The sequence below is a fragment of the Callithrix jacchus genome, chromosome 7, assembly GCF_049354715.1.
Source record: "Callithrix jacchus isolate 240 chromosome 7, calJac240_pri, whole genome shotgun sequence".
In the NCBI taxonomy this organism is placed as follows: Eukaryota; Metazoa; Chordata; class Mammalia; order Primates; family Cebidae; genus Callithrix; species Callithrix jacchus.
Window position 1 is genome coordinate 65,548,908 of NC_133508.1, and position 24,199 is coordinate 65,573,106.

Consider the following 24,199-nt stretch of genomic DNA (forward strand, 5'->3'; position numbering starts at 1 on the left):
CTGAAGCCTCAAACAGGACCTAACTCAGAGAAAACCTCAGTGAATTTGGAGGATGGAGGGGTTTGCAGGGGGGGTGGGAGGAAGCTGGGAGGTGTCAATCAGTGTATGACTTTTAATTCAGTTTTGTATCAATATAACAATAACATCAATAATTATAATAAATGCTAATGTTTATTGGGGCTTACCCTGGGACTGGCACTGTTCTTAGCACTTTACATGGATTCTCTCATTCGATTCTTGCCAAAACCCTTGAGGAAAATACTTTTATTAACCCCACTTTGCAGAGGAGCAAACTGGCTTGGAGAGAGTATCTCGCCCAAAGTAACTCAGGAAGAGGCAGCGTTGGGGACTGGAACACAGGCGGTCAAGTTAGTGCGTTTAATAGGAAAATCACTACGCTCAGGAAGACCTTTGTCCTCAGCAGCTTTGGTTTGCCCCATTTGTCCAAAGAAAGGGTTAGTTTTCCACGGTGTTCTGGCCTGGAATATTCTATGATTCTATGATTCTGTGACTGAAGAACTTTTGAAGAGTCAGGCTTGGTTTTGAATGAAAGAGGCCATTCTGGGGCTGGTGAGCTTCCTGTCATGGGCATATGTAAGCCAGCCCAGGCCTGAAATGGGAGGGAGGGGATGAGCCCAGGCCTGAAATGGGAGGGAGGGGATGAGCCTTCGCCAGTAACCATGGAAGCCCCTGTCAGCGTTGATAGAGGGGACCATCAGGAGGGGAAAAGTCAGAGAAGAGTGGCAAGGTGGGCATGAGAGGAACCAGAAGTCGCATTTACAGAACGCCTACTGTGTACCAGGCCTGTGCTTGACATTTAACTTACATCGCTAATTCTTAGGTAAACATTGTAACATTTACAGTTGAGGAAATTCAGATCCAGAGAGTGTTTGGTTCAAAGTCACGCCAGACCAGACAAAGTGGTAGGACAGGTAAGCCTCCCCAGGGTCACTTCCCTAGATCCCCTCTGACCAACCCCTCTACCTAGTGCCCTTAAGGGCAGCACCACATGGCAAATTACATCACACTTTTGTCATATGACGTCACATCAGTCAATCCAGGAACTCCCTCCCCTTCCCTCCCCTGATCTCTGGGGTCTATCAGAGCAGTCCCCAGTTCAGCCTCCCCGCCGGACCAGACCACACCTGCAGCCCCCGCCCCTTCCCGGCGGAGACTTTCGCACTCCTCTGCCGGGGCCTCCCCCTCCCCGCCCTGCTGATCGGCAGTTGCCTGCGCCAATCAGAGGGCCCAGCGGGTGGGGCGGAGTCTCACGTTGGAGTTGCCCTGTCAGTGCAGGTGGAGGCCCCGGCGGGGCAAAGTGGCCGGAACCTCTTAAAGGGCGAGAGCGGCGCGGAGCCAGAACGCGGTCCGGCCCGACCCGGCCCGGTCGCCGCCGCACCCAGCCCAGGTGAGCCTGGACCACCTGGGGGGCGACCCTCGGTCTCCGGGAGGGAAAGGGTGAGGGACAGAAGAACCCACCCTTAAGGGCTCGGACCGTCCCGGGAGAGGCGACCAGGGTCGAAGGGTCCGGGGCCGAAGGGTCCAGGGGTCCCGGATTTCAGAATCCGAACTTGGGGTCCAAAGGAGTCCGGGCGTCTTGAAGTTCAGGGTGCAGGGAGGGGCGCGGGAGTCTGGAGAGGGGATCCGGGAGCTCGGATCCGGAGCTAGACACGTCCGGGTCCGGCCGGTCCTGGCTGTCTGGGGCGGGGGTCCTGGATTCGGTCCCCGCGCGCGGGTCCCTCCAGGGCGGCGCAGTCCCCGGCCGCCCCCTAGACCCGCCTCGCCCAGCCCCGCAGGCTCCAGCCGGGCCCGCAGAGGCGCAGGAGCAGGCGGGCAGCGCGCAGCAGGAGGGGACGACCGGGCCTGGAGCCCCGCGCCCCGCTCCCGCCCTTACGTAACTGACTTTGAGTTTCCGGACCCAGGGACCCGCGAGCTGGGGCGCGGGCTCTGCCCGCCAGGGTGGCGGCCGCCGCGCCAGCCCCACACCCTCCCTGCCAGGCTTGGTCTAGGGGACTTCCCTCTGTCTGGGTCTCCCGGGTCTCTGTCCGGTTCAGGCTCCGGCTCGCTCTCATCCGCGGTTCCCTGTGGGTCTCATCTCTCGTCTCTGTTTGGCTGTCTCTGCCTGTCTGTGTCCTCTGTCTTTCATCGCGAATTGTCTGGCCCTCACCTACACTTCCCGGCAGGCCCCACCTCTTCGGGGTGGGACGGGACCCTTCCCCTCCAGCTTGTTGGAGGCAGGGACCTGTCCAGACCTACCGGAGTCCGAGTCCGAGCGAGATCCAGAAGTGGGGAGGGGAGAGGAGGGTTGGGGAAGGTGATTCCAGGACCCATAGCTCTTGGGTCCGGAACGGACGGCCCCCTCTCCGCCTCTGAAGCCCTTTCCTCCAAAAGGAGGAGGCTTGGGGAGACCCTGGCTGGGGCTGGGCTTAGGGCAGCTGGGAATCCCTGTGAGAGCTGCCTAGTGTCTCGCCCGGGTCAGGTCCTCAGCTATTGGAGGGGAGCGGGAGGGGTTGGGGAGGGGCAAGAGCACTGGCCCTGGCCCCGAGCTTCAGCAAGCTCCCTACCTCCATCCAGTTCCAGGCCTGGAAGATGGTCTTGGCAGGAGGCTGGGGCCGGGAGGGGATCAACAGAAGGAGGCCCAAGGGACTTCTGCATGTTGGGGAGCAGGGCAGGATAGAATGACAGACCCGCAAGTCTAAGGAGCACCTCCTGGGGTCACTCCTTGCCTTTAAGGTTCTCTGGAAGAGTGTCAGACAGACACCTCAGAAATAACTGTAAATAAGACGTTAAAGCAGGTGTGAGGCGGGAATTATTATTATTTTGAGACAGAGTCCCGCTCTGTCACCTAGGCTGAGTGCAGTGGTGTGATCTCAGCTCACTGCAACCTCTGCCTTCTGGGTTCAAGTGATTCTCCTGCTTCAGCCTCCTGAGTAGCTGGGATTACTTACAGGCGCCCTCCACTATGCCTGGCTAATTTTTGTATTTTTAGTAGAGACTGTGTTTTACCACCGTGGTCAAGCTGGTCTGGAACTCCGGACCTCGTGATTTGCCTGCCTCAGCCTCCTAAAGTGCTGGGATTACAGGCGTGAGCCGTCGCATCCAGCTGGGAATTATTAATTCTAAACGGGGAGAAACTTTGCAGAAGGAGGTGGGAGGTTTGAGAAGAAAGGGAGCCAGAAGCTGAAGGGAGCAGAGAGGGAGGGAGGGAGGGAAGGGGACACCCAGTGCCCTGTAGGCTCTGCACTCAGCAGAACTGGGTTGAATCCCGACCCTTCCACTTTCCTGCTGTGTGACTTTGCATGAGTCATTTCACCTCTCTGAGCTCCAGGCTGTCCTTTGTCAATAATCTGGACCTTGCAGGCATAAGCAGCATCAAATAAGGCAATGTGTATGCAGACCGGAATGGTACCTGGTCTGAGATCGGGCCAGTAGTGTGTTTTAAGAAGGGAATGGAGTGGGGAAGCCCTGAGGTTTCCCCTGTATGTACAGGAGAGTCAGGCACCACCTGCCAGGTCCCAGCAACATGGGGCATGGGTGGAGTACCTGGGTTTGTGGGTGGCACTCACTGAGGCCAGGAGGCCCCACACCCAGCTGTCTCCTGATTGGCCCATCCCTGCACCTCCTAGACCAGGGCTGGCCTCCCTCCTTTAGGCCCCAGGTGCCAACAGAAGCTCCCAGGCCACCTTACTCCCTAGACTAGTGTGGGTGGAGCTCTGGCAGGGCAGGGGCGGCACCCTCTCTGCAGAATGGACCATGGCCAGCAGCCTGGCTGGCTGTGCTGGGCAGGAACATCCCAGTCTGGCTAGGAAGCTGCTGACACTGTGCAGGCCCCGTGGAGGCCCAGACCTCTGTTGGCTGGAGCTGGGCCCAGCTCATGGAACCTAGGCTGCAGGGTGAGACCGAGGCTGGGGTGGGAGTGAGGAGGGGAGATGCAAGGAGAGACTCCTGGAAAGGAGTCCTAAGCAGAGGCGTGGAACCAAACCGAACTTCATTTGGTTATTCTCTAAGCCTTTCTTGAGCACCTGCTGTGCACCATATACAGGTCTGCCAGCCACAGAGCTGAACAGGATGCTCACAGAGGACTCACCATAGAGTTATGGTGGCCTGAGATTTGTTGGGATTTGCAGAATGAGTCTGGACAACAGTTCCTGGGGATAGGGGAGTTCAGAATTTTCCTGGGGTCTAAGATTCTGATATTAGTTTAATTTAATTTAATTTTCTTGAGACAGAGAGTCTCACTCTGTCACCCAGGCTGGAGTGCAGTGGCACAATCTTGGCTCACTGCAACCTCCACCTCTGAGGTTCAAGCAATTCTCTTGCCTCAGCCTCCCAAGTAGCTGGGATTACAGGCACCTGCCACCACACCTGGCTAATTTTTGTATTTTTAGTAGAGACAGGGTTTTGCCATGTTGGCCAGGCTGGTCTCGAACTCCTGACCTCAGGTGATCTGCCTGCCTTGGCCTCCCAAAGTGCTGGGATTACAGGCGTGAGCCACCACACCCAGCTGATTCTGATATTTATTTATTTATTTTTATTTAATTTATTTTTTTGAGATGGAGTCTTGCTCTGTCACTCAGGCTGGAGTGCAATGGCACGATCTCTGCTCACCGCAACCTCCACCTTCTGGGTTCAAGCGTTCTCCTGCCTCAGCCTCCCAAGTAGTTGGGATTACAGGCATATGCCACTAATTTTTTTTTGTGTGTGTATTTTTAGTAGAGATGGGGTTTCACCATGTTGACTAGGCTGGTCTTGAATTCCTGACCTTGTGATCCACCTGCCTTGGTCTCCCAAAGTGTTGGTATTACAGGCACAAGCCACTGCACCCAGCCTCTGATATTTATTTTATTTTTATTTTTTGAGATGGTGTCTTGCTCTGTTGCCCAGGCTGGAGTGCAGTGACATGATCTTGGCTCACTGCGACCTCCACCTCCTGGGTTCAAGAGATTGTCCTGCCTCAGCCTCCCAAGTAGCTGGGACTACAGGCAAGTGCTACCATGCCCAGCTAATTTTTTTTTGTATTTTTAGTAGAGACAGAGTTTCACCATGTTAGCCAGGATGATCTCGATCTCCTGACCTTGTGATCCGCCCACCTTGGCCTCCCAAAGTGCTGGGATTACAGGCATGAGCCACCACACCCGGCTGATTCTGATATTTATTAAAGGGGACAGGATTCCATTTCTTTATAGTCTGCAGGCTAGTCACTTTTTTCTCTGGGTTTCAGTTTCCCTTTCCTTGAAACAAGTAGGGGAGATAAGTCTAAAGTCTCCATGGGTCTTCCAGCACCTGTTACTATAGCCTCAGGACCTGGTTTGAGACTTAGTCTACCCCCTACCCTCACCCCACATGAGGGGATAGGATGGAACAAGGTGAAGGCTGAGTATGATGGGCCCACAGGCCCTGTTCTTGGCTGGTGTTCTCTAATCATAATTACAGCCACTGCCTATTTATTAAGCACTTACTATGCACAGCATTCTGTTCTAAGCCTTTAATATGCCACATTAACTCACTCAATCCTTACAACCTCATGAGGGAAATATCCTTTCTGTTTTGCAGGAGTTTAGGGAGCTGAACAGACTTGACCAAAGTCACAAAGCTGGGAAATGGCTGAGCTGGGATTGAACTTAGGTTCAACTCCAAAGCCCAGACTTAACTAAGAGTGGGAGCCTCCACCCCACAGGTACTGAGGTGCCCACATTGCTCAGCCCTTACCTGTGGAACTGTTTGACCCCTGCTGGAGTAAGCTCTGAGCTCCGGGATGTTGAGGCTGGGGAGCTGGGAAACAAGCTGTGCTGCCTATGCTGGGTGGCCCCTGGGCCCAGCGTCAAGAGAAAGGGGCAGAGGGAGCACTGTGCAGGTTAGGCAGGGCCCACTAGGGGTTTCCCCAGAGGGCAGCCACACCCAGCTACTGCCCAGGTGCAAAACCGGGCACTGAAAGGCAACCTTGGGTATGTGGCCAACTTTAGACCTCAGTTTCCCCATCTGTAAAGCATAGACTTAAATGAGTGTAGACATTCCTTGACCCCTGGGTTAGTGGCTGAGGTCAGCAATAGGATAAAGAGTAGGAGGGCTTGGAGTGACAGCGACTGAGGCTGTGAAGGAAGAGTTTGGGTCAGGAACAGCTTGGATCCTCGGCGGGCTGTTTGACAGCCATTCAGGTGAAGAGACTGAGGTTGGAGAGGTTCAAAGGCTTGTCTGTGCAGCCAGTACCCAGAGACTGAAAGGAAACAAATCAAGAGAAAACTCGGAGAACAAAAATCCAGGCAGATGTGAGCTAGAATCCTGGGTTGGCCGCTTAACTAAGCTTGAGGTGTGAAGTGGCACCCCTGAAGACACAAGAAAGAGTCCTTTCACCTCACCATCCTCGTCTTTAAAGTGGAAATAGCAATAATTTCTCCTTTGGCCACTTCCTGGGTTTTAGTGAAGGTTAAAGGAGATGAGGCATTTGTAGAATCAGGTGAGAATGTGGTTGCTGGTTATTTTTCAGTCCAAAGCTACAGTTCTGTGTGTGTGTTTGTGATGGTGGAGAGCATTTCTGACAGCTCCTCTTTATCCTGGGGTTGTGCTGGAGAGAAGACCTAAGAATAACACCACTGGCTGGGCAAGTGGTGGCTCATACCTGTAATCCCATCATTTTGGGAGGCCAATGCAGGTGGATCACCTGAGGTCGGGAGTTCAAGACCAGACTGGCCACATGGTGAAACCCTGTCTCTACTAAAAATATACAAAATTAGCTGGGCATGGTGGTGGCCGCCTATAATCCCAGCTACTTGCGAGGTTGAGGCAGGAGAATCGTTTGAACCCAGGAGGCAGAGGTTGCAGTGAGCCAAGATAGCACCACTGCACTCCAGCCTGGGCAACAGGAACGAGACTCCGTCCTCCGTCCCTCACCCCCCCGCTAAAAAAAGCATCGTTCCAGATGTTTTACATGTATTAACTCATGTAATCCTCACATCAACCCTGCAAGGTGGATATTAATACCATCTCCAGTTTGCAGATGAATAAATGAGGCATAGAGAAATTTAAAAAATGGTCCCAATGTCACAAAAGGTAGAGCCATAAATAGTCAAGTCAGGATTTGCTCATGTTCTTTTTTTTTCTTTTTTGAGGTAGAGTCTTACTCGGTTGTCAAGGCTGGAGTGCAGTGGTGCGATCTTGGCTCACTGCAACCTCTGCCTTCCAGGTTCAAGCAATTATTGTGCCTTAGCCTCCTGAGTACCTGGGATTACAGGTGCCTGCCACCATGCCTGGCTAATTTTGTATTTTTAGTAGAGATGAGGTTTCACAATGTTGGCCAGACTAGTCTCAAAACTCCTGAACTCAATTGTTCTGCTTGCTTCAGCCTCCCAAAGTGCTGGGATTACAGGTGTCAGGTTCTCTTATTTTGAGACAGGGTGTCACTCTGTCGCCCAGGCTAGAGTATAATGCGGTGATCACAGTTCACTGAAGCCTCAACCTCCTGAGCTCAAGGGAGCCTCCTACCTCGGCCTCCCAAGTAGCTAGGACTATAGCAGCATGCCACCACACCCAGCTAATTTTTGTAGAAATAGGGTTTCGCCATGTTGCCCAGGTTGGTCTTGAACTCCTGAGCTCAAACAATCCTCCCACCTCAGCCTCCCAAAGTGCTGGGATTATAGGTGTGAGGTACTGCGCCCGGCTGGCCCAGGTTCTTAAAGTCTCCTCCTTGACGCACTCATCACAGTTGTAATTCAGTAGTTATTTACATAATTGTCTCCCCACTGCATTGTAGGCTCCATAAGGGGAGGGAGCATGTCTGTCTTCTTCAGACTGTATCCTCAACTCCTGGCACACAGCAGGTGCTCAGTTAATGTTTGTTCACAGGGATTCTGTTGCCTCTAGTGGGCTGGGCCCTGGAGGCCTGATGAGCTGAGGGTGGATTATCAGATTATTGCTGACTAGGGTGTCTGCCCCAGCAAGACCTCATAGGCAGAGGGAGGGCAGGGTTCCCTCCTGGCGCAGGCCCTGACTGAAGAAGGGGCCCCAAGGGCTTGTTCTTGGCTGTGTTGTGTGTCTCACTGCTGTTCTTTGCTTCCATGTGCCACTGCGGTGATGGCTCCACGGCCTCTCCTGGACTGGCTGCGTGACCCCCAACGGCTGCTTCTGGGTGAGTAATGGTTTGACTTAACAACTGCCATGTGAGCTGATTTTAACGTGCGTCCTGTGGCTCTGAGGCCACTGGGAAGTGTAAAGAGATGCCCGGGGGTAGGGGCAGAAACCCTGGCAAGGGGCTGTCTGTGAAGTTAGGGTCCTACCACAAGCAGGGCCTACCAATTAAACACACTGGGTGCTGATTTTTTGGTCACATAGTACAATGCAAAGGCCTTTGGGGCAGACTGGCTTGGAATAGAATCCTTTTCTGTCACTTACACCTGGGTGATTCTTTGCATCTCAATTTCATGTCTGCAAAATAAGAAAATGAATACTTAATGGGACACAAGTATGTTTGTTCTTTTATTCATGTAAGCCCCACAAGGGTAGGGATTTTTGTTCATCTATTCAATGCTGTATCTCCAGCACCTAGGGTGTAGTAGCACATGGTAGGTGTTCAATGAATGTTTCCAAATGAATGAAGATATTTATCAACTGTTTACGGTACACCTATCAATGCGCTTGGTTTTGGATTAAATGGCTAAGGATATAAAGGGCCCAGCATGATAGGGGCTCAGTGAATGTGAATCCCCTATTTGCTCAATAGACTGTAACTTTCTTGGGGACCAGAGCTCTGGTAAAGTGAGCTCTGGGTCTTCTGCACTTAGGAAGGGGCCGAGAACCCAGCATGTATCAATCAGCACGGAGAGGGGCCTGGGCAACTGGACTTCCTGGAAGGGAGTGACAGAGCCTCTAGTTTTTTTTTTGTTTTTTTGTTTTTTTAAAGATGGGGTTTCACCATGATGGCCAGGCTGGTTTTGAACTCCTGAACTCAGGTGATCCACCCACCTCGGCCTCCCAAAGTGCTAGGATTATAGGCATGAACTACCATGCCCAGTGAGCCTCTAGTTTTCATCAGAAGAGAGAGGCAGCTGGGAAGATCTGGGGCAGAATGGGAGAGATGGGGAGGGACTCTGCACTTCTAGTACTGCCACTTTCCTAGCTGTGTGACCCTGGACAAGGCATGCTCTTCTCTGAGTCTTGGAGACCTCATCTGTGTTGATATATCTCAACGCTTTCCCCGCATAGGTGTGGGAAGGAGTCGATGAGAAGAACCCAGCACAGGGCCCCATTTGGTAATTGTTTCTTCCCAGCTCTGGGCTCATTCTATAATTCTGGGAGAGGACTAAGTGTTCCTCTTTCTGGCTCCTTTCTCCTACTTTTTTCCATTTTTTTTTTTTGAGGCAGACTCTAGTTCTATCGCCCAGGCTAGAGTGCAGTGGCATGATCTCGGCTCACTGCAACCTCCACCAGGTTCAAGCAATTCTCCTGCCTCAGCCTCCCAAGTAGCTGGGATTACAGGTGCCCACCACCATGCCCAACTAATTTTTATATTTTTTAGTAGAGACAGGGTTTCACTGTGTTGACCAGGCTGGTCTTGAACTTCTGACCTTGTGATCTACCCGCCTTGGCCTCCTAAAGGGCTAGGATTACAAGCCTACTTTTAACTTCTCACCTGGCTGGGACTGGAATCCCAGGAGCCCCTGAACTTCCCAGCAGGCTGACCAGGACCCTGGGACTAGGGTTGGGCTCTGCCTGGTGTGGGAGGAGCTGAGTGGAGGTTCCAGCTCAACCACTCTTGCTGTGTGACTTAGTTCCGTAACCCCTTCCCTGCCTCGGTTGCCTTACCTGTAAAGTAGGGTTATTAAAAGACATCTCCCTTGAAGAACTGTTTAATTAGAAAACAGGCAGATTGGGCATTATTTTGTTATTTGGCTCTGGCTGAGGTGGCTCTAGGGAGGGCCCTGGAGAAATACATCCCACCGTAGCCCAGGGAGCCCGGGACTCTGTAGCCATCATGTATATTATTGCCATTTATTGGCTGCTTCTTAGGGGCTGGGCAGGTTATGTGTATTTCAGACACATTATCTCATGCACTTCTCCTAGCGACCTGGGAGACCCTCTCAAGCAGGCATTATCATCCCTGCTTCATGGCACTAGGTAAGCCAAGTGAGTCACTCAGAATTCCACAGTTCTTTAGGGTTGCAGCTGGGGCTCAGATGCAAGCTCACTCCAAGGCCCAAATTCTATTTATTTATTTATTTTTTTGATGGAGTCTTCCTCTGTTGCCCAGGCTAGGCAGCAGAGGTGTGTTCTTGGCTGACTGCAACCTCTGCCTCCTGGGTTCAAATGATTCTCCTGTCTCAGCTTCCTGAGTAACCAGGACTACAGACATGTGCCACGACGCCCAGCTAATTTTTATAGTTTTAGTAGAGTTGGGGTTTTGCCATATTTGTCAGGCTGCTCTCAAACTCCTGACCTCAGGTGATCTGGCCACCTCAGCCTCCCAGAGTGCTGGGATTACAGGTGTGAGTCACTGGACCTGGCCCCAAGGCCCAAATTCTTAGTGTAAAACTCTCTTATCTCCCCCAGGGAGGCAGAATCCACATCTAAATTCTCTTTGTCCATCTCCAGTGACCAGTACAGGGCTGGTGGGAGCTTCTGGCGTGTTTGTCAGATGAATAAATTCATGCACACAAGCTGCACCCCCACCCAGGCCTGCTACTGTAAGAGTTTAAAGAGAAAAGATAATAGAAAACAGGAGAAGGCTGGACAGACTGGTGCTTGAAGGTCAGCCAGGCCTGGCTTTGAATCTTGTACCTATTGTTTACCAGTTGTGTGACCTTAGGCAAGATATCTAACCTCTTGGAGCCTTGGCTTCCTTACCTGTAAAATGGAGATAATAAAAGAACCTACCTACCTCTTAGACTTCTTGTGAGTATTAAATAAAAGGCCTATGTGAGCATTCAACAAATAGTAATAGTGGTTGTTGTTATTATTATAATTATGAACATTATTAAGATGTTCCTCTTGGGATAGGAGAGACCAGGTCTGTGAGATAACTGCTGGGGATGGATGAATAGCAGCCTAGTCTGACAGGCTCCTAAGCCATGTGAAGGGAGGGAGGTGGCCTCATGGAAGTAAGAACGTACCTCCCTTTCCTAGTCATCTGCTTTTCCTCTGTGTCAGGCCCTGTGCTGGGCATGGGGTCCAGAGATGAATCTGTGTGGTCCTTCCCCACCTTCTCCACGAGGAGCTCAGAGTCTAGTTGGGAACAAGGAGCCAGAAACTACCAACTCCTAAGGTGTTCTTAGGCAGAAGGAAGGAAAGGACATTCTAGTGGAAGGAACTGCATGTGCCAAGGTACACATTACCTGCACTTGGGGAAATGCAGCTGAAGCGACAGGCTCAAGACCCAGTGAAGAGGACTTGACCCATAGCAATGGGGAGCTACTGGATATTAAGCAGGGAGGGGCAGGGACGGGGCAGGAGGAACTGTCCAGGCGAGAGATGCTGAGCTCTTGGGCTGGGGACTGTGCCATGGGATGGGAGCAGTGGGCAACAGGAAGTCTGTTCAGGAGGCAGAGCCAGCAGTGTGTGATAATGAACTACAGTGTCCAGGGAGGAGAGGAGAGGGCCAGAGAGATCTTGGGGCCTGGGTCCAATGGGCCCACTGGGGTCTCTGGCTGAGGGACAGATCTGGGAGGAGGAGGCAGAGCTGGGTTGAGGGTAAAAGCCATTCACCTGCTCTCAATACCTTTCCCCTCAGGTTCCCAGGCAGCAGTTATGTCTAAGCTGGACACTGGGGCAAAGCCTGTGGCCACCAGGGCCCAGGGCTCCCACTCCTATCTCGGGGACCCCTTGTGGTGACCCTAGTAGGTCTGGTAGGGATGAGACCTCTTTGGCGTGAGGCCGTGTGGTGCAAAAAAGCCCTGGATTCTAGACCTACCAGTGTTACTGAATGTCTGTGGGACCTCAGGAATCGCCAGGCATGGTGGCTCACACCTGTAATCCCAACACTTTGGGAGGCTGAGGCAGGAGGATCACTTGTGCTCAAGAGTTCAAGACAAGCCTCGGCAACATGGAGCAACCCCATGTCTACAAAAATACAAAAATCAGCTGGGCATTGTGCGTGTGCCTGATGTTCCAGCTACTTGGGAGGCTGAGGTGGGAGGATCCCTGAGCCCACGAGGATGAGGCTGCAGTGAGCTGTGACTGCACCATTATACTCCAACCTGGGTGACAAAGCGAGACCCATGTAGGAAGGAAAGAAGGAAGGGAAGGGAAGGGAGGAAAGGAAGGGAAGGAAAAGAAAAGAAAGAAAGAACTCCCATCACTCCCTCTCTCTTACCCTCCTTTTCCTTGCCTTGAGAGTGAGAATAAGAAAACCTGTTTTGCTTGCCTCAAAGATTCAATGATAAAATACAGCTGGAGTTAGTAAACATTTATTGAGAACTGACATGCTATGTTCTGGGGACACAAAGGTGACTCACACAGGGTTCCTGCTCCTTAAGGACGAATCGCCATTTGCAGAATGAGCCCAGGGGAGCAGGTGGTTAACTCTTTCAGGGAATAGGGGAAAAGAGCTAGGCTGGGCTTTGAAGGATGAGTAAGAGCTCTCTAGGCAGGCAATGGCGGGAACAACTTTGTAGGTACAGGGAACAGGATGTGTCAAGGTTCGAGCCTGCATACTGTGCTCAGGATAGATGAGCACTGTCCTTGGTAGGGCTGGATCACAAAGGGAGAGGCAGGCAGTGACAAGGGATGAGGCTGATCAGGGAAGCAGGGCCCAAGTCAGGCAGGGCTTTGGGGAGTCCCCAGCTTCTCCCCTCCTCTCCACCACCCCGGCCAGATCAAGTGGCTGCCTCTCTCAAGAGTCAGTAACCTGGGAGCACTGGCAGCCCTGCCACTGAAAAGCCATGTGGCCCCCAGTCACTCACTTCCTTTGTCTACCCCTCAGTTTCCACCTCAGTAAAGTGGGAACAGCAGGCCTTCCTCCCAGGGAAGGGCGGAGGCTTCACTGAGGTAATCCCCATAAATGGCCCAGCCCAGTGTCTACATGTATTGTGCACCCATAAACAGGAGCTAATTAAACCATCATTATTTAGAATCCTCAATCTCCTTGGCCCCACCCACTGCTTCCCTTGCCTCTCCTGGCTGCCTGTTCTGGCCAAGAAAGGAAGGAAAAGATTAAGAAACAAGACCAAGTCTCGGGGGGGGGGGGGGGGGGGGTCCTGGCCCACTGCCAAGCTGGCTCCTCTCCTGCCCCTTGCCCACCTTGGCCTTGGGCCCCAGGATTCTCAGTCCTGAGGCCTGGGCACCCTCCCACCCGCTGTACTTAGAGGCCCTGCCCTGGCTGGAGGCCAAAGCCAGCAGCAGCCCTGAAATAGGGACGCATATTTAGAAAATAGCTTTATTGTTTTTCCTCGGAGTGGATAAGCAGGCCCTTTTTTTTCTGATGCTTGCGAGACAAGTGTGATGTGCAGTCTGTCTGGAAGCCCAGTGGTCAAGGCAGAGCTGGATCCCTCAGCCTTCTGGATCATGTAACATACGTTAGCCACCAAGTCCCTTCTGGAATAGACACAGGTACCTCAGATCAGAGCAAGTAGCTGTTGGTGCAATGTGACACAGTAGAAACCCAGGTCTCCAGACCCTCTGTGCACTGTCCCATAGATGCATGTGGTACAGTGGCTTTGGCTGTCACTTTACCTCTCTGAGCCTCAGTTTCCTCCACTGTAGAGGGGCATTGTTTTACCATGAGGATCGGCATGGGATGGGAGCAGTGGGCAACAGGAAGTCTCTGGCTGAAAAGACTTTCCTAATGTACAGAAAGCACCTAGTGAGTCCTCGATGGCAGGAAGCTACTGTTATAGCTGCTGCCTCTTAAACACTTCTTCTGCCCTACCCCTTCCTGATCTAGGGACTTGGAGTATCTGCTATGGTTTCCATTGAACAAATGACACCTGCTAAACCAGTTTTAAAGCAGGAGGCTCAGCATCTGTTACAGTTCCTTCCCCTCTTCCCCCTTTCCTGGGGCACTCTAGCCCCATCCAAGACAATTTTCCTTCTGCAGCCTCCTATGATGCCCTTAGACCCTCTGGAAAAGCAGAGGGTCGAAAGGGCCCCATGCCATCTAGGCTTAGGTTGAGGGGACAGTGATGGACTGTGAACTCCTTGGAACTATCCTTGGGAGCTAGGATGACTTGAAGACTTCCAAAGAGGCTGGGAAATAGGCCCAAAAGGGAAAACCTGGTTCACAGCCCCAAAAATGGTAGAGTGAAAGGAACACCAGCCTTCCTAGCTCTTCATGCTGTGAGATCTTGGGCAAATCACCTGCCCTTCTTGAGCCTTCATTTTCTGATTTAAAAAGGAAGGGGATGGATTGAGGTCAGAGGTTTCTACTAATACTACAGGATTAAAAGTAGGGATTTATGAGCAGACAGACTTTGGTTTAAATCCCAGCTTCACCCCTTACCAGCTGTGGGACCTCGAACAAGTTGCTTTACCTAAGTGAGCTTCCGTTTTTTCCCTTATAACATGGGAAAAATATTAACATCTTCTCATAGGATATTTAAGGGCTAAATTAAATAATCTGCATAAAGTACTCAGTCCATAGCTGACATGTTGGAATTATTATTGTTGTCGTTATTCTGTCATCAGTAGAGATAACAAGAGGTTATAAAAGAGTTCATTGAGAAGGAAGGAAGGACTTGAGAAATGTACAGGATTGATTGAGTCATTCATTCACTTAATAAATATTTAGGGTTTCCACAGATGGGCCAGAGACTGGCCGCAGAAAGATGGAGTCAGACAGAATTGCCTATTCTAGCTGTGTGATGTGGGATTATTTATTTATGAGATGGAATCTCCTTCTGTCGCCCAGGCTAGAGTGCAGTGGCATGATCCTGCCTTACTGTAACCTCTGCCTCCTGGGTTCAAGCGAACCTCCTGCCTCAGGCTCCCAAGTAGCTGGGAATATAAGCATTGTGCCACCATACTTGGCTAATTTTTGTATTTTTTGTAGAGATGGGTTTCACCATATTGGCCAGGCTGGTCTTGAACTCCTGACCTCAAGTTATCTGCCCCCTCAATCTCCCAAAATTCTGGGATTACAGGCATGAGCCACTGTGCCTGGTTAGATCATTTACTTCCCTTCTCACTCCTTTGTAAAATGGTGAGAATAGTGGGCAAAATGTTACCTCCTGGGTTGTCCTGAGGCTAACGAGAGTTTAAGTATACTAGTCTGTGTCTGATTCCTTCCCCACCAGGCCCCTCAGCTGTTAAAGACTAGAGGCAAGTCCTTGAACACATCAAGCCCACTTCTACCCCAGGGCCTTTGCACTTGCGAGTCCTTTGGCCCAGAACACTACCCCTAGACACGTTTGTAGCTTGTACTCTCATCTCTTTAAATTTTTTGTTTAAACGTCACCTTCTCAATAAGACCTTTCCTGACTATCTTTTTATTTATTATTATTATTATTATTATTATTTTGAGATAGTCTTGCTCTGTTGCCCAGGCTGGAGTACAGTAGTGTAATCTTGGCTCACTGCAACCTCTGCCTCTGGGGTTCAAGGGATTCTTCTGTCCTCAGCCTCCTGAGTAGCTGGGATTACAAGCATGTGCCACCATACCCATCTAATTTTTGTATTTTTAGTAGAGATAGGGTTTTACCATGTTGGCCAGCCTGGTGTTGAACTCCTGACCTCAGCTGATCTGCCCACCTCGGCCTCCCAAAGTGCTGGAATTACGGGTGTGAGCCACCACACCCGGCTTCCTATCTTACTGGAATTGTAATGCCTTTCTGTCCTCTAACCTCAGCACTCTCTGCTTATGTTTATCCAGAGCACTTATCACTCTACGACATACTGTATTATTTATTGTCTCTCCTCCCATTGGAATATTAAGCTCCATGATGATGGTGATTTTTGTCTGTATTATTCAGTGTTATATCCCTTGTACCTACAACAGTGCATGATGCACAGGAAGTGCTCAGTAAATATTTGTGGCGTAAACTAATAACGACATGAAGCCTATTCTCTCTGGATCTAGGAATATTTTGAGCACACAGTAGAGTCTCAATAAATGTATGAGTGAGAGAAAAAGTGAGTGGTCATCATCCTCTCCATCTGCCAGATCATACTTTGGCTGGGTCCACTTTGAGGCTCTTTTGCTTCTGAATGCTTCTGGTATTTTCTGCCAGGGCATCAGTTTCAATTGGAGTGCTCAAATCTTTTGTTCTGGAGCCTGAGCTTTGCAGAATTTCTAGTTGGGGCTGTTTGGCTGTTGGGTCTGCAATGGTTATTATGTCATCATTGGTAATTAGCACTTAGGCCTAGAGGATCGAGCTTTTTGTTTTTCAGCAGAAATCACAGGAGAGAGCTATGCTAGACAGTGGGAGCTCAGGCTTGGAGCAGCTTCCTCTGGAACTCTCCCCTTCCCAGCTCGGGGTCCATGATGTAGGGAGACCAAGATGGAGGTGCCCAAAGCTAGGGGCACTTGCGTCACCAGCTCGACTGCTGTTTTCTCAGACAGTATCCTGCAACGTTTTCATCCAACACCCCTGGCTGTCTATGCCTGGCCTGGTACAGAGAGGGTTTCATTCCCCACACCCTCAGGGGAGGTAGGTATAGGTTTCCAAATGTCTAGTGGACAGGGGCATTTTCTGATGCTCAAGATTATAAGTGGAGGAAATTTTCCTGGGTTTGAGACTCAGGAGCCTGAGCTTAAGTCCCTGCGTAGCTACTGTCTTGCTGTGTGTTCTTAGGCACGTCACTGCCTCAGTTTTCTCATCTGTCAAACAGAGATAAAGACACCTGCTTGACTTCACCAGGGAAGAGAGGCAAGATAGTGTCACGAGCAAGGAGTTGGGTTCTAGACTCACACACAGCTGACTTCCCAACCATACCCCTTCCTAGCTGTGTGACATTGGACAAATCACTTCACCTCTCTGACGTCAGTTCCCTATTAAATGGGGCTAAAATAGTACTCACTCTAGAGGGTTGTTGTGAGAATTAAATAAGAGGATGCAGGTAAAGTACTTAGGTACTTAGCTGGTACTCTGCACATATTTGCTGGTATTATGATAATGACCATCACGGCAATGCAGGCAGTCTGTAAAAAGAATACTAGCAACAGGGCCGGCAGATGTGGGTTTCAGTTCGAACTCGGACACTTACTAGCTGGGTGATCCTGGACAAGTTTTTCACTTCTCTGAGACTCTATTTCTTTTTCTTTTTTTTGTTTTTTTGAGATGGAGTTTCACTCTGTCGCCAGGCTGGAGTGCAGTGGTGTTATCTCAGCTCACTGCAACCCCTGCCTCCTGGGTTCAAGTGATTTACCTGCTTCAGCCTCCCGAGTAGCTGGTATTACAGGCATGTGCCACCATGCCCAGCTAATTTTTGTATTTTTAGTAGACAGGGTTTTACCATGTTGGCCAGGATGGTCTTGATCTCTTGACCTCGTGATCTACCCTTGGCCTCTCAAAGTGCTGGGATTACAGGCGTGAGCCACCTCACCCTGCTTCTATTTCTTTTTTGTTTTCTTATTTATTTATTTATTTTTGAGAAAAGGTCTCACTTTGTTGCCCAGCCTGGAGTGTAGTGGTGTAATCTCAGCTCACTGCAACCTCTGCTTTCTGGGTTCAAGTGATTCTCCTGCCTCAGCCTCCTGAGTAGCTCAGACTACAGGGACCCACCACCACATCACAAGAAAAAAAAATAATTTTTGTATTTTTAGTAGAGATAGGGTTTCACTGGCCAGGCTGGTCTTGAACTCCTGACCTCAGGAGATCTGCCCACCTTGGCCTCCCAAAGTGCTGGGATGACAGGCGTGAGCCACTGTGCCTGGGCTGAGACTCCATTTCTTCATCTGTAAAATGGAAATTATAGTCATACCCTCTTCAAGGGGCTGTTGTGAAGGTACAGTGACATATTGTGTATAAAGCACTTGGTATAGTGGTTGGTACATATTAGCTGCACTTTATAGATAAGGAAAGGAGGGGAAGTGAATTGTCTGGACTCACATAGTATCTAACTGGTGGAGTTCTGATTTGAACTAAGGTCGGCCTGCCTCAAAAGTCCAGTTTTTGTTTTTTTTTTAACTTTTTCTTGCCATCACTCATGTATGGGAACATAATGACGACTGTTATTATAGAGCCACTGGAGTTATTCATGATGGGATCCCCAGTCCCCAATAAATGTTTGATGGATGAAGAAAGGCGGGACCACTGTGTCCCTACTTCCAGGGAGGGTTTTACCTTGTGGTTGAGGATTCTTTCTGCTTGGTTGATAGCAGATTTAAAATAAAAATCATGCTCAGTGTAGTATGAAGCTTTGTAACCCACAGAACCCTTTGTATCCTCCACATCATTTGATCCTTCTTGCTTTCTTATATTGAAGCTCTAACCTCAAATGTAATGGTATTTGGAAATGGAGTAATTAATCAGGGAAGTAATTAAGATAAGATGAGATTATGAAGGTGGGGTCCCTCATGACAGTGTTAGTGCCCTTATAAGAAGAGACACCAAGTCTGGGTGTGGTGGCTTACACCTGAAATCCCAGCACTTTGGGAGGCAGAGGTGGGTGGATCACCTGAGGTCAGAAGTTTGAGATCAGCCTAGCCAACATGGTAAAACCCAGTCTTTACTAAAAATACAAAAAATTAGCTAGGCATGGTGGTGGGCGCCTGTAATCCAGCTACTTGGGAGGCTGAGGCATGAGAATCACTTGAACCCAGGAGATGGAGGTTGCAGTGAGCCGAGGTTGCGCCACTGCACTCCAGCCTGGGCGACAGAGCAAGACTGTGTCTCAGAAAAAAAGAAGATACACCAATGGGTTCAGTGGCTCAGGCCTGGAATCCCAGCACTTTGGGAGACTGAGGCAGGTGCATCACTTGAGGTCAGGAGTTTGAGACCAGCCTGGCCAACATGACAAAAGCCCGTCTCTACTAAAAATACAAAAACCAGTCAGGCCTGGTGGCACACATCTGTAATCTCAGCTACTTGGGAGGCTGAGGCATGAGAATCGCTTGAACCTGGGAGGTGGAGGTTGCAGTGAGCCAAGATCAAACCACTGCACTCCAGCCTGGGCAACAGAGCAAAATTCTGTCTCAAAAAAAGAAAAGAAAAGAAAAAAAAGATACCAGAAAGCTTGCTCTCTTTGCATCATTGAGGACACAGCAAAAAGGTGGCCACCTGCCAGCCAAGAAGAGCACCCTTGCCAGAACCTGGCCAGTCCTGATCTCTGACTCCAGCTTCCGGAACTGTGAGAAAACAATTTATGTTGTTTAAGCACCAAATCTATGGCATTTTGTTGTGGCAGCTGAGCTGATGGAGGGTAGGTGACTTGCCTAGAGTCATACAGCAAATTTATGGTGGAGCTGAGGATGCAACTTATTTGCAGTCTCTCTTATGATTTCTCTCTTTCTTTCTATATAATACATAGAAAGAAAGAGATTTTAAAACAGAGTCTTGCTCTGTTGCCCAGGCTGGAGTGTAGAGTGTAGTGGCATGATCTTGGCTCACTGCAACCTCCACCTCCTGGGTTCAAGCGATTCTCCTGCCTCAATCTCCCGAGTAGGTGGGACTACAGATACACACCACCATGCCTGGCTAATTTTTTGTATTTTTAGTAGAGACGGGGTTTCGCCATGTTGGCCAGGCTGGTCTCGAACTCCTGGCCTCAAGTGATCCGCCTGCCTCAGCCTCCCAAAGTGTTGGGATTATAGGCGTGAGCCACCACACCTGGCCCCAATTTCTCAATTTCTTCCCCACTAAAGTGCTCCCAGTCACTAGTCTTGGAAACTGAGGTTAGTCAAATGCTAGCTGGGCAGCTCAGGACCTGTCCTATAGCAGTAGCTTTGGAGAGTCTTGGGGCAAGTTAAACCCGATACCCCTAAACCTTCTACTTATAACTCCCCTTCTGCCCTGTCCCTCTTTCAAGTGAGGGTTGGGTCAGGCTGACTTTACCAGTTTTAGAAGCAGGTCAGCTAGTAGGTTGCACACAGCTTCTCTGTTTCTTGGGAAACCCTCTATGCCTCAGGGTTCCCTCCCCTAGTGAGAATTAGTGGGTTAAGGCTGAGTGAGCAGAGGCTTTGCTGGATCAGGGTCATTAGGCTCACTCCAGCTGGTAAGAGAAGGGAGTTGGAGGGGTCATGGGAGGCCAGATCAGTGGGTCTCTCCTTGAATGTCCCAGAGCTATAATCAGAAGCAACCAGGACAGCCTTTCCCTGAGGTCTTGGGATAGATGTTAATGTTACTCACTCACGTTGTTTCCAAAGTGCTTTCCTGAGTGATATGAAAGCAGTATGTGGTAGAGGACAGTGGCATTGGACAGACCTAGTTTAAGCTGTGACGTTGGGCAAATCACCTAACTTTTCTTTCTTTTTTAATTTTTAAACAGAGATAGGGTCTCACTATGTTGCCCAGGCTGGTCTCAAACTCCTGGGCTCAAGTGATCCTCCTGCCTCAGCCTCTCAAAGTGCTGGGATTACATTACCCCTATGCATTGGTGGTGCTATGGAGACATACCAAGAAAAAAGGGCCAGAGGGAGGAAAGTTGAAATGGTAAAAGTTGACCTGGTGGATGGTAGTTAAGACATTCCTTGACAATGAGTGAGCCACCGTGCCTGGTCTTTCTTTTTTCTTCTTTGAGACAGTCTTGCTCTGTTACAAAGTGGTGGAGCATGGTAGTACGATCACAGCTCACTGCAACCTAGACCTCCCAGGCTCCAGGGATCCTCCCACCTCAGTCTCTCGAGTAGCTGGGACCACAGGCAGGTGCAACCATGCTTGGCTATTTTGTTTTTCTTTTCTTAGACTCCAAAGCTAGCTCCAGATCGGCTTTTTAAAAATTAAAACATTTATTTGTCCGGGCGTGGTGGCTCATACCTCTAATATTGACACTTTGGGAGGCCGAGGTGGGTGGATCACTAGGTCAGGAGTTCGAGACCAGCCTGACCAACATGGTGAAATCCTGTCTCTACTAAAAATGCACAAAAATTAGCTGGACATGGTGGCGTACACCTATAATCCCAGCTACTTGGGAGGCTGAGGCAGGGGAATTGCTTGAACCAGGGAGGTGGAGGTTGCAGTGAGCCAAGATCACGCCACTGCACTCCAGCCTGGGTGATGGAGTGAGACTCCTCAAAAAAAAAAAAAAAATTTTTTTTTTTTTGTAGAGATGGGGTCTCACTGTATTCCTGAGGCTAATCTCAAACTCCTGGCCTCAAGCAATCCTCCAACCCTGGCCTTCCAAAGTGTTGGGATTATAGGTGTGAGCCACCGCAAGGCTCCTGACTTATTGAAGCTGTAGTTTCTTCAACTGTACTTAGGGCTAATATTATTGCCTAAGTATTATTGTTAAGAAGCTAAATGCAGTAATACATATGAAGTACTTACTATGTGCCTGGCACTCCAGGCCTGGGCAACAGGTCTGCACGCCAGCCTAGGCGACAGAGAGAGAATCTGTCTCAAAAAAAAAACAAAAACCCAAAATGTAGTTGTTGTTATTTTTTGGGACAGAGTCTCGCTCTGTTGCCTAGGCTGGAATGCAGTGGCATAATCTTGGCTCATTGCAACGTCCGCCTCCTGGATTCAAGTGATTCTCCTGCCTCAGCTTCCTGAGTAGCTGGGACTACAGGCGCGTGCCATCACGCCCAGCTAATTTTTGTATCTTTAGTAGAGATGGGTTTTCACCATGTTGGCCAGGCTGGTCTTGAACTCCTGACCTCAGGTGATCTGCCCACCTTGGCCTCCCAAAGTGCTGGGATTACAGGTGTGAGCCACTGCACTCGACCTATCATCATTTTTAATAATCATTATCTCTAAAATCCCTTCCAGCTCAGATATTCCTAGGTTTTATGGCTGTAAAATGGCTTTGGAGAGCAAATGTAGCTGGACTTGGAAGAAGGCAGTGAACAGAATCCTATAGTAGGAGTTGGAAGACTTGGGTTCAAATTTGGGCTCTGCCACCACTGTGCTGTGTGATCTTGGGCAAGTACCTTCCAGTCTCTGGATCCATTTCCTACTTTGTAAGTTAAAAGCTTGGACCTCCTGATCTTTAAGGGACTATCCAGTTCTAATCTTCTATGAATTCAAAGTCCTAAAGAAATGCCATAACAACTATCCACCAGGTCCATGCTTACAATTTCAACTTTTTTCCTTCTGCTCCTTGTTTCTTGGCATGTCTCCACAGCAGCCCCAATGTACAGATTTTAATCACATTTAGCTTATTGCTTTTACTGTGCATGGAAAACTCTTTAAGACAATTTTTGTAAGCCAGGTGTAGTCTACTGAAGAGGTCAAAACACAGTCTGTGTTTCGAATGTGAAAGACAAATAATTGTACAAAAGTACTGCATCTGCTGGTTTCTTTGGCTTTTATCTCAAACATGAGTGGAACAGGTAGCCTTGTGTACTATAATTTGTTTTTTTGAGACAGAGGTCTTGCTCTGTTGCCAGACGCCAGGCTGATTGTGCCACTCATCCTGGGCTACAGAGTGAGACTCCGTCTTTACGGAAAAAAAAAAAAAAGTATTAGGTTGAGACATATGAAATTGTTCATATTTGATTTTTTTTTTTTTTGAGACAAAGTCTCCCTCTGTCACCCAGACTGGAATGTAGTGGTGTGATCTTGGCTCACTGTAACCTCTGCTTCCTGTGTTCAAGTGATTCTCCTGCCTCAGCCTCCTAAGTAGCTGGGACTACAGGCACGTACCACCACGCCTGGCTAATTTTTTTGTATTTTTAGTAGAGATAGGGTTTCACTGTGTTAGCCAGGATGGTCTCGATCTCCTGACCTTGTGATCTACCCTCCTTGGCCTCCCAAAGTGCTGGGATTACAGGTGTGAGCCACCGTACTTGGCCATGTTTAATCATTTATAACTTATAAAACCAGCAATTTCATATGATTAAATATATGTACATTGAAAAGTACACAAAGCAGCAGCTAGGTACAGTGGCCTGTCCTTGTAATCCGATCTACTTGGGAGGCTGAGGTGGGAGGATTGCTTGAGCCCATGAGTGTAAAGCTGCAGTGAGTTATAATTGCACAGCTGCACTCCAGCCTGGGCAACAGAGTGAGACCCTATCTCTTGAAAAAATTAATTAAATAAGTAAAAATAAAGCCAGGTGCTGTGGCTCATGCTTGTAATCCCAGCACTCTGTGAGGCCAAGGTGGGAGAATTGTTTGAGCCCAGGAGTTCAAGACCAGCCTGGACAACAGAGGGAGACCTCATCTCTACAAACATAGTGGCATACACTTGTAGTCCCAGCTCTACAAATGTAGTGGCATACACCTGTAGTCCCAGCTACTCAGGAGGCTGAGGAGGGAGGACTGCTTGGGCTCAGGCCAAGGCTGCTGTGAGCCATGGTTACGTTACTGCACTCCAACCTGGGCAACAGAGTGAGACTGCGTCTCAAAAATAGATAAATATGATAGATAGATAGATAGTATACATAAGGCTGGGTGTGGTATCTCATGCTTGTAATCCCATCACTTGGGGCCAGGAGTTCGAGACCAGTCTGGGTAACACAATGAGACCCTGTCTCTACCAAAAATTAAAAAAATTTGCTGGACATGATGGCACACCTGTAGTCCCAGCTACTTGGGAGGCTGAGGTTGGAAGACTGCTTGAGCCCAGGAAGTCAAGGCTATAGTGAGCTGTGGCCATGCTACTGCACACCAGCCTGGGTGAAAGAGTGAGACCATTGTCTCAAAAAACAAGTAAACATATAAGAAAAGGTACTAGAAGTGAAGGTCCCCGGAAAATATCAATGGTAGTTATTTTTGATTGGTGGCTTTATGGTGACTTTTTTCTCATATTTCTAAATTTTCTATGAACAATTCAAGTACCACTAGTAAAAATAATCCCCATCCCACTGTATGAGTGGTAATTCCCATCCCATTATAGCCTGTTTGATTTATCGTTTGTGTTTACAAATCTAAAATGACTGTGATTTTTATGACCATGCGTAGGATGGCAAGCACTACTCTTCATGTACTTTTGGTACCAGCATCAGTTTTCATTCAATAGTACTGTTCAGAACACTTTGCTGGTGGGCCCAGCTTTTTAAAGCCTTTTCAGTCTCTTGCTACCCTCCACAACAGACAAACATTTTCCCTGTGCCCTATCACTGGGCTTCAGGCCGGCTGTGTCCCTAATCCGCCCACGTCCCACATTTGGGTATGGTTCCCCCACCCCTCCCCCCTTTCTTCCAATCTCATCTCTGCTAGGTCATCTGAGGCCTCATCTG

General features: G+C 49.4%; 1 protein-coding gene across 24 annotated transcripts in view; it reads left to right on the plus strand.

Annotated features, from left to right (window-relative positions):
* The first annotated feature begins 1,286 nt into the window (after nucleotides 1–1,286).
* Nucleotides 1,287–24,199, plus strand: part of EPB41 (erythrocyte membrane protein band 4.1) — a 221,656-nt gene continuing 198,743 nt past the window's right edge. For all 24 annotated transcript variants that reach the window (XM_078330953.1, XM_009000771.5, XM_035308420.3 and 21 more), the window contains exon 1: nucleotides 1,287–1,408. The gene's annotated coding sequence lies outside the window, so the exon portion shown is untranslated. The remainder of the gene's footprint in view (nucleotides 1,409–24,199) is intronic.